General features: G+C 48.6%; 1 long non-coding RNA gene across 1 annotated transcript in view; it reads left to right on the top strand.

Annotated features, from left to right (window-relative positions):
* The window catches only part of LOC309362589, a 97,940-nt gene that overhangs the window by 67,524 nt on the left and 17,057 nt on the right, over nucleotides 1-13,359 (top strand). The gene's annotated exons all lie outside the window — the stretch shown is intronic.

Here is a 13,359-nt window from a genome sequence, read left to right as displayed (position 1 = left end):
TTCCTCCTCTTCTGGGCGAGAGGCGAGTGCGCGCCGGGCGTCGGATGGCGCCTGTCCGCCGGGCTGGCTCTCCGCGTCCGTCCCCGGCCGCGCCTCGGCCCCTTCCCCCTTCCTCCTCCTCCTCCTCCTCGCCTCGGCGCGGAGCCTCTGGCGCGGAATCGCCTCCCACGCCGCCGGATTTACAATGGAGCCGCGGCGGCGGCGGCGGCTCGGAGCTGCTGCTGCTGCTGGTGCGGCGCGTGGGAGGCGTCGGGGGCGGCAGGCGGCTCTTGCCTCGGACCAGAAAAGCGGCAGCGGCGAAGGAAAACGCCGCCTCCTCGCGCGCGCGCCCCTCCGCGCGGCCCACGCGCGGGCCGGGCTGCCGCTGCTGCTGCTTCGCCGCATGGCTGTCCCCGGCCTCCTCCTCCGGGTTAGGATCCGGCGCCGCCGCGCTGGCTGGGGGCGGCGACCAGGCAGCTTCGCCCCGGCTCCCTTTTCTGGGCGTTGTGCGTTACGCCCCGCCCGGGAGAAATTGGTGTGCAGGACTCTGGAGTACCTGGCAGGAGAGAACGGGAGAAGCGCCTGCTCGGGGGTTGCTCAATATCCCGCCCCCGCCCCCCGCCCTTGGCGTTTGCGGGAGTGCTTGGGCTTCACGTGCGCGATGTTGTGTTTGCAAGTGCAAGTGACGTGCATGGTCCCGCATGTAAGTGAGGTGGGCGTGCTGCCCGCTATTGTGTGAACTGGACGTCCGTGGGTGAAGTGTGCCTGTGACCGTGTAAACCAGTGTTTCCCAACCTTTTTTGGGCAAAGGCACACTTGTTTCATGAAAAAAATCTCGAGGCACACCACCATTAGAAAATGTTTAAAAAATTAACTCTGTGCCTATATTGACTATATATAAAGTAACTCTCTTTAATAGGAATCAAATAAACACAAAGAAAGTATTTTATAATTACTTTATTATGAAATAGTAAGTAAACAGAAATATGAAAAATTATAAAATACTTTATTCAGTGCGCAACCTGGGCCTGTTTGGCTGAACACAAAGCTGATATTCTGGCTGGAATCGAAGAAAGACACACACGTAGCTCTTCGTCAACAGCTCTCAGTCTCTCTCTGTATAGAGTACAGAAGACTCTCAGCTTCAAAAAATCACCTTCCAAGTTGTGGAGGGAGAGCAGAACAATGACGGGGTGAAACTAGCAGCCTCATCCTCATAGCTCCCCTCCCCCCCCCAGCAATGTGTTTCCTAAATTTAAGGCTTGGTTAGGATTGCCATGTGAGACATTTTAAACAGGGGCAAGTACCTTCTCAACAGCTCCTTTGAATGGTAATCTTCAGAGATAAAGACCATCCTTTCAATATAAGAACTAAGAACCAGGGGGAAGAAGTTAGTATTTATTAACCAATGTGACGCAAAGGCCTCAATTTTGGGTTTGTGACATTACAAGCCGTCAACTTTTTACCGCATCAACACAACCAGAACAACAGAACCAGGTAGCACCGTTGAGTCCCAACAAATTTATGATGGCATCAGCTTTTGGCTGCCAGCCTGGAATTCCAAACAGCAGGTTACCGCTTTTCTCCTTCTCACCGCGGAGGGCTGATCTGCGCGCCTTTGGAGCAGGAATTCAACAGATGGGTCCGCAGGGGCGGGATAATCATAATCAAACCGATACTGGCTGCACGTCGTTAATGCCCCAATCGCTCGCATGCACACACTGCAAAATTAAGACGGCGCTGTTAATCCTTGCCCAGAAGGTCGCAGGCATCCCGAGACCCTTCGCTTTTGACCTTCAACTGGGTACCCTGAGCCTGACTGCACGCACCCCCCCCCCAATTCAGTAACACTCCCTCCCATGGACGGTTTTGCAGGCCCCTCCTACTCCGAGGCAAGTCCCAGCGACTTCCTTCCGAGAAAGTGCACTTCTTGCAGCCGGGTCCCAGGCCCAAGCTGGGCGGGCGAAACCCCGACGGATGCCGGCCTGAGGCGCGCCTAACTCTGCCCCGCCGCAGGGTCGAGGCCTAGCCCTCCTCCAACTGCCCTGCTCCCTGTGCCCGTTTCCTCCGAGGTAAGTGGCTCCAGTGGAGCTGCCTCCCACCGCGCGCGGACTGGGCGCCCCGGGAAGGCGCAGCGGCGCCCCGACCGCCCCTCTCCGCCTGCGCTCGCTCCTCAGCCGGGCCAGCAGAGCACCGCCTGCCCAGCGCCCGCCACCCAATCGCGTGTCTTGGCGGCAGGAGGAGGGGGCGGCGTTGGCGCCCGGAACCTGTGAGCCGAGGCGATGTGGGCCGGGCCTAAGCGTTGCCTCTGCCGTCGTTGCTGCCGCTGCTGCCGCCGCCGCCATAATGCTTGCTTGCTTTCAATGAGTGTGCCCTCCCACGGCACACCAGGCAACGTCTCGCGGCACACTAGTGTGCCGCGGAACACCGGTTGGGAAACACTGGTGTAAACCATGGGGAACAAGCTTCCAAGGTTAATTGAAGGGTGCCGAGGCGGGGGGGGGGTTAGAGGTGTATTATAAAATTATTCGTTGTCAAAATCCTGCTGGATGATTTTACAAATATTTTAGTGGCCAGAGCCAGGATTTGGTAACTGAAATGGGAACAGCGTTGAGATACATGCTCCTCTTGTTTAAAAATGCCTCCCCGTGGTGGTGTCATTGTAGTTGAATACATGGGCAAGGGGGGCATTTGCCCTCCCCCATCAAGTAAAACAATAGAAATACTTAACTAACTGACCAATCACGTCGTTTCTGCCCCCTAACAAAGTCCTCCCCCCCCCAAATATGCCCATAGTTGAATATATTCAAATTTCCACTCTACTGGAAACAAGCTTAATGGATAATTCTTTCATTCCAATTTTTTTTGCCTTTTTAAAAGCAAAATTGAATGCCTTAAAAGTTTTTATTATTTTTAAAATGACCTGATCGTGACCAAAGAATTACACTGGGAGAGTGGGGATGACTCCACTGAAAATTTGCAGTGGTGACTTTGATACCAGAATCGAATAGCTAATATCTAGTTATTATTAGACATTGGATAGCTAGCCCATTAGGAATAGGCTTTTTGTCCATCTAGCACAGTGTTATCTAATCTGACTGGCAACAGTTGGCAACAAAGAGTCTTTGACTGAAGCCTTTCATTTTACCTGGAGATTCCATGGATTGACAGATGACTAGCCTCAGAGTCTTGTAAAGATGTACACTTCAAAATATCATATTTTGCCCCATAGAATAGCACATATGCATTCTCCACTTGCAAGGTGCAGAATTTCAGCAATCACTCGTGAGTTTTCTTTCTGAGCCATTCTGAAACTTGCTACTCAGCTTGTAGCAAATCCAATCCAATAGAAAAGGTACCTGAATCGTTTTTGATCTTGTACACTTGGACCTACTTAGGGCTTCATTTCACAGGGCAAAGTGGGTTTCAAATACTAAATGAAAATTAAATGAGCAAAGCAAGCATCTTCACTACAGGTAAGGAGAGTTTCTAATATTGCAGACTTGAAAACCCAAGGGGAACTGCTGGAGGTTTGTGGGCTAGGATGGAGGGGCTGTAGTAAAAGGGGCTATAATGTTGCAACATTTATGAGTAGTCAATGTATTGGGTTCAGTAAATGAGAGGAAATGTCCACAGAACATAGAGGGATGGGTCATATATCCACATGCATTTAGTGCATAAATGCCACTTTAATAGGTCCCCATTCCTGCAGACTGCATCTTTACACTGCAGATGTACTCACACCAAAAAGAGGAACGCTGTACCTAAAGTGTAGCCATATGTGGGTGGGATTGGCCAGTTGCCAAATCCTGCCCTTTCACTTCAACATCTCAGCCTGTTCCACATGGCATGAAAAGAATGTGCATTTGTGTAAATATAGCTCAGTTGAATTGGGTAAGCATGTACAGAGGTTCTGGGGAGAACTTGGCAATAGAGATGACCCCAAGAATCAGGAGGAGAGAAACAACTTGAAGACCCAAATGTTGCATCTAAAGGATGATCAGAATAAAATACCAACAGTATTATAGGAACATAGGAAGCTGTCTTCTGTGCAATATGTTTGTTGGTCCATCTAACTCAGCAAGTTGACTAGCAGTGGCTCTCCAGGATTTTAGACAGGGGTCTCTCCCAGCCTTACCTGGAGCTTAACTGAGGACCTCCTGCATGCAAGGCCAATGCTGTGCCACCCCTCCCCTATTCTGCCACCCCAGCTATAAGCTCCCTCGTGCTTTGGCCTCTCAGCTCTGACTCCCACCTCCCTCCAAAGCTAAATTTATATTTTCCCCATGCAGCTGGGAATTGATTGTGGGTTTATTTTTGCATCTTCTTTGCAGCACAGGAAATGTCCAGTGTGGGTTTTGTAGCAACGGAAGTTCAGCAACTTTTTGTGCCATCCTTTCACTGCATTTTGGGGGGGCCTCCCCTTCTGCCTTCCTTCAGCAGTGTCCAGGCCCAGAGAAACCTCCCAGCTTCTAAGCAACAGAGGCCCAGGGAAGTCAGAGCTATTCCCTGCATGCAAAGGAAGGCGTAGGCAGGGAGCTGCCTCTGTGGAGGCCGGATCCTCCTGACCAGCTTTAGCTGCTGAGAAAAGGTTTCTATTCAGAGAGGCCTGAGCAGTAACATATGGTTCCTACTGTGCAACCTCCCACAGGCATGGTGACAGCATCTACCCAGGTGGGGGCAGATTCAAAGTGCTAATGCTCCTCAAGCTGGCCCACAAGCTAGCCCATCCTTGAGTCCCACAACCTCTGCAGGGGCTCTGAATCCCCATCTGCCACCAGGGCTGAACTAACACCAGCTTCATTTCTTTAACCAGTTGTGAATAATGCTTCAGAGCTAGGCTGCAGGTCAGAACTGCAAGCCGTATTCATACAAGCAGGTGTTTGGGGGAAAACAAGATTTGGGTTGCAATTCTATGCACACGTCCCAAGGACAGTGGAGGACCTGCATTTGAGTTAGCATACCAATATGAGTTCAGGGGGTTCCAGACTCCCCTAAATTCCTGGGCCCAGTAAGATTTAGAATATAATGCTTGTTATTAAACCGAGTGCTGGACAATTAATTCCTGGATTCAGTTTGCGGTAAAATACCAGTTTCCTCATGAGGTAATCACCTGGGAGCTGAGCCATTAACCAAGAACTAAGGGAAAGTAATGGACCTTTAAGTAAGCCAAGGAGAAGAGACCCTCCTCCAGCTCTGAGTCAGTTAGAAAGACCAAGGTCAGAGTTTGAAGTAGAGTAGTGTTTAGGATTGGGTTTTCAACATTGGCCATGATGGAAGATAGGAGTAGACGGTTGCAGTCTGGTAAAGGCAGCAGTCAGTAAAACGCAGCAAGCTAGAGAGAGGGTCAGAGCCGTGGCTGATGGCTGCCTGAATCCAGGGCGGCAGCTGTGGGAGAAGCAGGACCCTCTTGGCGTGTGAATGCTGTGAGCCCCTCCATTGTAGGCTCAGGTTGTATAATATGTGTATTATATAAACCATATTTCGTAAAGACACCACAGACTCTGTTGTGCCTCATTTCCAAAAGGAAACACAGGCCCTGGGTAAATGTACCTGAAACCCCTGGAATCTTACACTGCTCAGAGACTGGGGTGGTGTGCAACAGTGCCAGTTCAACAACCTAAGTGGCATCATTATGAATCAGTGACTCAGCCAAGTACCAAAGCTTTGCAGCTGGCCGTGTTCTGGGTGGAAACAAGACTCTGGAAGGCAGCTGCTTAATTATTTATTTGTAGGTTTATGTCCCCCCTTTCCTCCAAGGACCACAAGACGGCATACGTGGTTCTCCCATTCTCCATTTTATATTCACAACAACCCTGTGAAGTAAGTTAGGCTGAGAGTGCGGACTCCACTAGATTGGTAAAGAAAAAGTGTTTTATATGTGCTGCATATGCAATATAACACTGACACCAGTTGGTGCTGTGGAGTCCCATCTTTCCCTATCAGGTTCCCCTGCATGAGTTTACAAGGTGTTTAACCGAATTGCTTCTTTGACATGTCTAGATCCAGCCTGTGAGCTTGAAAGTGGAGTAGGCAACTGCCCCTTGCTGGCTGCATTGATCCCACGGGGTTTAACTTGCAACTACAGAAGCACCGAAAGGACAGGCCGCTGTTGCCACTGTTTCTGTTTGGAAAGCAGCAGCAGCAGCAGAGAAAGCGCCCTTTAGTGGTGTGGGACACCCCCCCCCCCCAGGCAGGTGTGTGCACGAGCACAGGCAGCAGGAGCACAATATCCCTGGGTGGGCCTCTTTCTTTTTAGTATCATTGAGTAAGTAACCCTTAGCAGTTGCTGCATTTCTAAAAGTACTGTCCTGAAATAATTTTAGCTCCCCGTTAACCTTTTTCTTTCAACTTGTAGATGATCAGCGAACATGGAGGTTGGGAAATGTTGTGGTAAACTGAAGAGTCCCATAATTAAATGAGACTGCAGAAACTCAGCTTTAACTTAAGAGAACATTAAATCGAGGTTCAGTGTCTAATTGAGCAAGACAGTGATGGTCAAAAGCGTCCTCCTTCGGCTGACAGTACAGGGTTGTTGTAACTACAATCAGCCTTCTCAGTCTGCGCCTTCCCACCGCGATACAGGAGGGCAATCATATTAGGGAGAGGAATTCTCCAATTCCAGTGCAATTAGAAAAACAAACTCAAAACTCAACCATTCGCCATTGAGGGCTGGTCTGGATTTCCCATGCTATCGCCTCCGATAGCGACAGGTAAGTTGAGGGCCTTGAAAAATCCTGTTTTTCGCCTCCCCAAAGGACCGGCTCCCGCCCTCGCCTGCCTCCCCACCAGCGCTGCGGTCGGACTGGCTTCCACGTGCTGGCCTCCCCCGCGCGGGACTGACGCACATCCTGCCTCCCACGCGGCCAGTGGCGCGCGACGCGCTTTGCTCGCGGGGCTGCCAGAAAGGAGCGCGCCCACCCACGCGCGGCCTCGCCGCCCCTCCTGGCGCTGCAGGGAAGTTGGCACGAAGGAGCCCCCACGCCCACGAAAAGAGCCCCGAGGCGAGGCGCGGAGCGCTCCCCCTACTCTCAAATGGGGAGCAAGGAAGCAATGACAGGCGGCCTGCAGATCCCCCTCCCCGATTTCTGGAGGTTTGGGGAGCTGCAGTAGCAGCGGAAAGGAGAGATTTTTAGCCCCCCCCCCCGCGCTCCTGAAGGCTCACCATCTAGTTCTTCTAACAGGAAGGCAGGCAGGCGCTGAGGGCGGCCCTGGAATCCTCCAGCGGCGGAGCGGAGCCTCCTGCTGCCCGGGGCGCGGCGCGGATGGAGCCCCCGGCGCCCTTTGCTCACGCCTGACCCGGAGAAAGTTGCCTTGGCACATCCTCGCGTGGCGCCACGCAGCCGATGAGAGGGCGGCCAACTTGCGGCCCACTCTCCTCTCTCCACCCCCGGGTCAAGCTGGACCTGGAGGTGGAGCTGCACGGGGCTGCCCCCCCCCCCCAAAAAAGTGCCAGCAGAGCAGTCCGCCTCCCTAGTTACTAAGTGGCAGAGCGCCTGCTTTGCACGCAGAAGGTCCCGGGCTCCTTAGCTAGCAAATCTAGTTAGGAGCTAGTTAGCTCCTTCCTGAAATCCTGTGAACTGCCCTGAGACCTCCAGGTCTGTATATATATATTATACAGCCCTCCAGGCTGTATATAAATTCAATAAATCATCATCGTCCTGGTCAGCATAGATGGGAACTTCTGACCTGTGAGCCAGAGTTGGCCCTGGTACAGATCCCAATTTGGCATGTGAGGCCTGTATTTATTGCCAAACCATGCTCTTCCTCCCCATACCTGACGTCTTGTGGGACAGAAAGAGGGACAGAAAGAGGCACAGCTGGATTGGCTGTGAGGCTGATCACTGCAAAAAACAACTTTACCAGCCCTGTTTTTGGTGCTTGGGAAACACCAAGCTCATGGCCAGCAAAACCCCTTGTGCTGCGGTTCCCAGGCACCCAGCATCCATGTGGCTATTGGGCACTTGGGAAGAGCTGCGCAAGGAGCTTTGACAGGTGAGTGGGAGAACCCACCTGTCAATCATTTGGTGTCAGGTGATTGACAGGTGGTTTTCCCCACCCACTTGTTAGAGTTGGCCCAGGGAGGTGAGGACAGAGAAGGATCTGGCCAAAAAAGGTTCCCAATCCTGTTATAAAGCCTGTTCAGCATAAAGCAGTTCCTATGCTCTTCAGAAGGAGCATCACCTACTACATTATAGCAGAGGGGTGTGTGATGTAGGAACCCTTGGGTTCTTTCCCCAGTTCTAACCGAGGAAGAAATGCCTCATGTTTACAGCTGGAATGCAGTGCCTCTGTGTTCTCTGCCCCACTCAAGATGACCAACCATGGATTACTGGTAGTTACCCACAATCAGAAGTGGCTAGTTTCCCCCCACCCCCGTGCACTCATATAGAATGTGGGGGAGGGGAAGGAAGTAGTAGAAGTGGATTGACATACTATTCTGGATGAATATGGAATGGGTGCAGTGTATATGTGGCATCAGAGAGTCATACGTGTCACAAGCTGTAGTTATGTATATGGGCAGCAATCCTACAATTACAGACAAAGAGTTTTGGACATTAATTTGTACAACTTGGCAATGTATTAGAGCTGCTATCTCATGCATCCCATTGAACAGTGGGTCTTTCTTCTGGGTAAACATGTGTAGGGTTGGATGGATAGCCTACTTTAATGCTTTGCAGGTACTTTCTCCAACTACTTAATCAGTTAACTTTGCTAAGGTAATGCCAACTGATCTGTTCCCATCTGAAGCTGAACTAATCTGAATGGCCAGCTGCCAGTCATAGATCTCTGCTACTGAGAAACTGTTCCTTTTGAGATGCACCCAAGATGAAGGTAGACCAAAGTTTATTTTGAGGATGAAGGGGCATATAAACATCAGTTCTTCATTTGAGGTGTTCATGCACGTAGCTCTGTGTTGAATAAGGCACTAGGAACCAACTTCAGCCACATTTCCACAAGCTTGAGTATATGGCAACTCAAGTCGGAATAACACAGAGAAGTGGATGAGCTCAGAGACTGAGGTCAGACTGAGGTTGGAGAAGCTCATGGTTTCTTGTGAGAGCTGGCCAATCGTGGGGTGTGCAGTAGGACTGTCCTAGCACTTCACATCAGCTCAGTTTACAAGCTATCCCTCCTCTCCCACTATCGCCGTGAGTGTGAAATTCCCTACCCAGGTGCAGCAAGCCAAGTGCAGAGCAGTGGGCAGCATGTGGGAAGGGCCTTGACAATTATGCTATTAAGAAAATATTTGGCATTAAAGAGCCGGGTCACGTGGGTTGAAAGGATGGGATTGTGAAGCATTTGCATCCCACATAGGCTTGTTGAAAAGGCTGCCGTCCACCCCCTGAGCCTTTCCTTCCCACTAATATGAGCCTCCTGGAGAGAATCAAAAAGGAAAAGCAATTGAGATCCGTTCTGAAGTAGGGTTGTTGCTTTCTTTCCTTACAAAGGCTCTTAGGCACTTGCTTAATTTCTCACACGCTGAAGCCAAAGACAAAGAAGCCTTTTCTTGCTTTGATGAATTTACGCACACAGGCACGCTTTAGGCTATTCCTCTTGCTACAAAGGCCTACCTTTTTTTGCAAAAGAACCAAGTCAGATATCCATCTATGCATGCTACATTGTGGTGCCTTGGTGGCACTACATCCCACCTTAGAGTACCTATGCCTCTCAGTTATGAGCATTGCATGAAAAGCTATCTCCAGCTGCCCAGAGGAAAACATTGGGACTTTGGCTCTGCCAGTGTTAAAAACATCATAAACAGCCTTATATGTACTGAGTCAGATCAATAGGCCTTCTACATCAGTGTTGTCAACACTGACAGCAGCTCTCCTGTGTTTCAGACCTCTGCTGTATCAGGAGATGCATTCCAAGCGCTGACACTCAGCTACATTTTGCATTTAAAGCAGGAGCACTGATACTCAACGGCAGCCCTCCCTGAGCTGCACAACTGTCCTTGCTTAAAGTGTCTCAGCCAGCACTGGACACTTAACTCTAGGATGTTAATCTTGCCTGGTTCCTTTTTATTCCCCAAGCACCTGCACTTATGTAGCCACCTTTGAAGGTTCTTCTTTGAAGAAGAGATTTGCTTTTACAGTACATACTGTATGTTCTTGTTGGAAAAGGGATGCATCAGCAGAAAGTCCAGGTAACAGTAGCCACTGATCATTATCAGTGCAGGTATCTGTTTCATGACGTGCCAGAGCGAGCCCCTCAAGCTCCTTTTTCGTTGAGTCACTTTTTGCAGCAATAAACTCAACCAGCAAACCAGTTATAGAGAGGGATTTCTGAGAAAGCCATCTTGAATTACGGTACATCAGGCTGGACTATCAAAACAGGTTGAATGGCTCCTTTCTCAGCTAGAATGTGCTCCTTAATTATTGTGAGGTCTGTTGTGCTCCAAGGCAAACAAAAAATAAGGAAGAATCCCTGTCTCTTGCCCTAGCACTTTTTTTTGGTCAAGGTCTCTTTTCCTCTCTTAATCCATCCTGTTTTGTTCCTCTGAGGCCAGGGTCTCTCTCTCTTTCTGGACTGCTGGACTGGTAGGATAGCGATGTGACCTTGGCACGGGAACAAGGGTTATCCATAGACATATATTTTAGATAGTGTGGGTGTGAACATGCTGTTCTCAAAGAGCCTTGACAGTCATTATCCCTGCTGGGGAGACTTACAGGGTATGAAAATAAAACAACGAACATAACAAAGCAAAAGAGAAGATTTCACCCTGAAGTGAATAAGTTAGTTATGCCTCTGAACAGTTCATGCACTCTCTCTTGATAATTCCCTTTCAAATGAAAGAGACTGAGATTGCACTCCTAGAGCCAATTACCTAGGAGACGTAAGACCCATTGAAGTCACTGGGGTGTGCTGAGTAGATAAACATAGGATTTCACTTAAAAGCTGCATAATTACTTGGCAGTATGTTCCATTGAATCAAATGGGGTTTACTTCTGAGTAGGTTAGCTCAGGTTAGATTTATTAAATTTATGACCCACATCCTACACCAAAAAGTCCTGAAACAAGGTCTGTATAGTTAAAGCTATGGTTTTCCCAGTAGTGATGTATAGAAGTGAGAGCTGGACCATAAAGAAGGCTGATCGCCGAAGAATTGATGCTTTTGAATTATGGTGCTGGAGGAGACTCTGGAGAGTCCCATGGACTGCAAGAAGATCAAACCTCTCCATTCTGAAGGAAATCAGCCGAGTGCTCACTGGAAGGACAGATCCTGAAGCTGAGGCTCCAATACTTTGGCCGCCTCATGAGAAGAGAAGGCTCCCTGGAAAAGACTCTGATGTTGGGAAAGATGGAGGCCACAAGGAGAAGGGGACGACAGAGGACGAGATGGTTGGACAGTGTTCTCAAAGCTACTAACATGAGTTTGACCAAACTACGGGAGGCAGTGGAAGGCAGGAGTGCCTGGCGTGCTCTGGTCCAGGGGGTCACCAAGAGGCAGACACGACTAAACAAAAACAAGGATTGAACTCAGTCCCTTAAATAATGGCCTGCAAACTGATAAGCAGCATGAAAATGGGAGAACTGCTTGTTAAATAAATAAATAAATAAATAAATAAATAAATAAATAAAGTATCCTATCATGTTCTTAAGTTGTGTAAGATAAGAGCCTCAATCAATATCATGCAAAAATTCTGTGTGGTCAATACCATGTGCTGTTTGTCTTATGAAGCCCATTTGAGCTTACTTCTGACTAGACTTGCATAAGAACAGAAATTCTAATCTGAGATAGCAATGGGGAAAATTGGAATAGGGCAATTAGTCAATCCAGAACACTTTTGTCTCTGATTCTACCCATCATTGGCATGCAGCCCCACAGAGATTACTCCCCCCTCCTGCCATTGCCACCACCAGGCGAATGTGGTCCCCCACAAAATAAAGATAGCCCACCTTTACACTAGAGAAAGCAGCAAAGAATTGCTGACTTCTTGGAAGCTATTATTTCTACATTGCAACAGTTACTGTTTTCTCCACTCCTAACCTTGTCTTTTTATTGCCCTAGCTTCTGACAATATGGCAATGCATTACATCAGAAAATTATTAATTTCTTTCTCCAATTGTAAATTATTACAAAAGCAATAGGAAACAAAGCCCATTAACGTTTAATGGTTTAATATAATGTCATTTTTACTCCCCACTTTCAGGTTAAGTATTTCCAGAATTCGTCTTAGTGTTTTCCTTACTCCTACTGCAGGAAACACTGGAATTTCCCCATTCATTCAATCATGCATTCATATTTTTGACTTCACTGGAGGGAGTATACCACCACTCTTTATATTTTTGGAAAAACAATAAAGTGTACCAAACTATAAAATGAGCGATCCTGGATATAGCCTCTGGCTAGCAGAAGCATTTGTGTTAAATGACCCCGAACTTGGCCCTGGGCCAGTGGGTGCCTGGGGCTACACACGCCACATGCGCACATGCGTCTGACGTCAGTATACCCACTGATGTGCACATGTGACATCAGCAGGGCATGCTGATATTGGACGCACTTGCTGCAAGCGTGCTGACGTCAGGTGCACAAGTCCTTGTGGTGTGCACAGCCCCAAGACAAAAATTTGCGGGTGCCCGGCCCTTCATGGGAAATGTGGTGGGAGCTGGAGAACTCAAGACCAGGTGACTGTGACCTCACACCACACTTTTAGGTAACAATGTTCTGTTGTATTTTGAACTTTATTTTTTCTAAGTTTAGTGTGCTCGTTTTTATTTCGTCTGGCAATTACAGCTACAGGGAAGTGAGATATTGATTAAGTTTGGGGGGTTGAAATGGATAATGTCAGCCTTGGCTGACAAATGAGAACTGAAACCTAAGTGATGTGGGCTAACTTCCCCATCAATACATGTATAGAGATTTCTGTTATATTAAGAGCTACATTGGAGACATCCAGCCATTGGAAAAAATATGGACCCTCCCTGTTTGTCTATGGTATAAAGCAGAGCTTTCCAAACTGTGTGTCACAACACATTAGTGTGTCAGCTGCAGTGTGTAAGTGTGTCATGCAAATGCTTCCTGCACTCCTCCCAGGGCTGGAAAGGGGTTAGTTTAACCTCCAGTTTGCCAGTAAAACCTAATTACTGGGTCATGAAATGATGCATGTCTAAAAAGTCTGTCACCAATATGAAAAGTTTGAAAGGCTGTGGTATAAAGGGAAGTCATGCTCCTGCACAAACATATGCATCAATTTCACCTACTTGTTGGTTGCATACACACTATACTGGGCCTTTAAAGCACATTCAAAGCACATTTCCCCCCTCAAAGAATTCTGGGCATTGTAGTATTCCTCATGGAATTACAATCCCAGCAGCCCTTAACAAACACATTTGAAAATGTGTTTCAAATGTACTTTATACACTATGTACGGG

This window comes from Podarcis melisellensis (genome assembly GCF_964234715.1).
Source record: "Podarcis melisellensis genome assembly, chromosome: 2".
Classification (NCBI taxonomy): Eukaryota; Metazoa; Chordata; class Lepidosauria; order Squamata; family Lacertidae; genus Podarcis; species Podarcis melisellensis.
Note: the sequence above shows the minus strand (reverse complement) of the source record. Positions and strands in the feature narration are given on the sequence as shown.